The sequence below is a fragment of the Crocodylus porosus genome, unplaced genomic scaffold (genome assembly GCF_001723895.1).
Source record: "Crocodylus porosus isolate Cpor-Errol unplaced genomic scaffold, CroPor_comp1, whole genome shotgun sequence".
Classification (NCBI taxonomy): Eukaryota; Metazoa; Chordata; order Crocodylia; family Crocodylidae; genus Crocodylus; species Crocodylus porosus.
In genome coordinates this window covers 77958232-77960625 of record NW_017728943.1, presented here as the reverse complement: position 1 = coordinate 77960625, position 2394 = coordinate 77958232, and the positions used below count along the sequence as shown (strand labels likewise).

The window sequence follows — 2394 nt, the reverse complement described above, 5'->3', positions numbered from 1 at the left end:
GTGCAATGAAAGCTCATACCAGTGAAATGCATAGTCTCCATCCTCCTTAGCGGAGATGAGGAAATAATGGATTATTGTGTCATTGGCTAAAGTGTAAAATTGAGAAAAATATTTGGTTTGGGTCAAACTGAAATAAGAGTGAGAGGCTTGTTACACATTACACTGTGAGCCATGCAGCCAAGTGGCAGTGCTAGCTTGAGTTTGGAGGCAGTCAGATGTTCAGGCCAGCAGGGGCCTGGAGGACTTGCAAAGTAAGAATTCCCCCATCCTATTCTAGGCTTCCCCTTGCCCTTTGGGGCTCCCCTGGTTCCAGTCTGTCTTTGGGTCTCCCCCCACTTACTTGTGGCTGGCCACACTGTTTGTCCTGAGGAGCAGGCAGAAAATGGTTAACCTTTCTGCCTAGCCCCTGCTATGGCCACTACCACTGCTACTGTTGGGTTTCTAGGCTTCTGCTCTTCTCTGAGCTGAATTTGGACCAGAGAACAGCAGTGGCAGTTGTGGGGGCTGCTTCCTGAGACAGACAGTGCAGGCAGTCCAACAGGAGGAGAGGGGAGAGGGCAGGTGGGGGTGGGGGACAGGGGCAGCAGCAAGTAAGGATCTGGGGTTCTGGGGGGGAGGGGGCATTGGGCCTAATCCAGGACATCAGGGGATGTGGGGGTGGGCATTGTTTTCACCAAGGTGTAGCCTAGAGTGGATACACCTTAGTTTAACATGATCTGGGTAACATGGATGAGAGATAATCCTGCCCTGGAGGGTGTAACTGTGAGCCATATAACAAATGCTTAAAACTAGTTGCAGGTGCTAATGTGCGGACAATGCAGGTTAACAGCTCCAGGAGCTGCCCAAATTTACCATGTAACAAGGTCTTTATTTGTTCTATTTTTCAAAATGGAAAGAAAATGAACTTTCATTTGGGGTCAAGCTAGAAATGTTTAATTTCACCTGAAACAAGATGTTTTGTTTCAATTACACCTTTTTGAACCTTCTTCTTTTAAATGTAGGTGAGGTTTTTTCAATAGAAACTATTGAAACGAAGCATTTTGACATCTTTTAAGTTTCTTCCCTTATTCTTCTGGCTGAGAAAAAAAATCACCAGATTCAAAGGTCAGTTCTATCCTCCTGAAAGTCCAGTTTTCAGCAAAAAACAATCACCCACTCTTTCAAGAACTGGTTTTTCTTTAATTCTTTTGCCATTCAGTTTTGAAAGTCCATGTAATTCTGCTATCAATTCCTAACAGAATTCAGTGCTCTTTCCTTATTAGCAGAAAAAAATAGCAAAGTTAGTAGCTCAGAACACAGGAGAATTCCTATAATTATTAACTAATGTAGATAGCTGAACTTTAATGAGCAACCCTATGATGCTAAATCAGCAGGCATTACTGAGAACTCCCAAGCAACCCTATAACAACAAAACCATGTGATAAACAGCAGACTTGCCAAGGATAAACAACTCAACTAGTGTGGCCCAGGACTGGAAGAGCCGGAGAAACAGTAAACCAGATTAGAAGTATATTTGTAGAGCTTGTACAGCAGCCACCACTTCCATGCTTTGCTAACAGTTTTATAGGTTGTATGTTGAAATTAAAGAGCAAATCAAGTGTTTACAGCTAGGTGGTGCAATTGGCCTAGGAAACACACACAAAAAAACTAAAACCAAAACCAACTTCCAAAATCCCTACCTACCCCACAAAGGCTGGTTTCAATCAAGGGACCTTTCTGTCATGATATGGGTTTTAAGGGAATGGCAACATTTCAAGAGTCAGCAAGTGCCCACAACCATCCGTTCCATTCTTTTCATCATTCCTCTGGATCGGGCTGCTCAACGTCTAGTTCACAGACATTCCCCCTGAAACTGAAATAGGTCTTTTTTGAAGTTTTTCTGAGGAGCAGATGAATCTCTGTCATCATCATCGTGTCCTCCATAGTGACAGAGAGAAGGAGACATTCATAATGGGGCACAGGGATGCGCCATGTTAAATATATGTGCATCCTAATACAGGTCATTCGTACATTTTTTATTTATGAACAGAAAGAGACAAAAAGCAAAGGCACGTAGGATATCCTGAATCAAAGCTCTGTACTAACTGACATGAAAATTATCATCATGAGTAGGTAAGTTCTACTAAAGTCTCATGTTACTGATGCTACATTTGGTCTGTGGTACACAATGGAAATCCTGTACTCTGAGCTTTGGATTCATATTTTTGGCTTTGCCCTTCATAGCCATTTCATTTCCTCAGCTGCCATTTGATGGCTCCCTTGGTTCCTCCAAATGTTGCCGGCACAAGGTGCCCGAGGGAGGCAACAATTGGGTTCGTTGCCCGGTGTGCATCGCGCCAAATAAACACACTGGGGGAGAAGCAGACAGAGTTTATTTGAGCTCAAGTAAAAGGC

The 2394-nt window shown here is 43.4% G+C and overlaps 1 long non-coding RNA gene across 1 annotated transcript in view; it reads left to right on the top strand.

Moving 5' to 3' along the window:
• Positions 1-212: 212 nt before the first annotated feature.
• The window catches only part of LOC109319821, an 8490-nt gene continuing 6308 nt past the window's right edge, over positions 213-2394 (top strand). Inside the window, exon 1 of the long non-coding RNA XR_002103634.1 lies at positions 213-251. This is a non-coding gene — a long non-coding RNA (uncharacterized LOC109319821). The remainder of the gene's footprint in view (positions 252-2394) is intronic.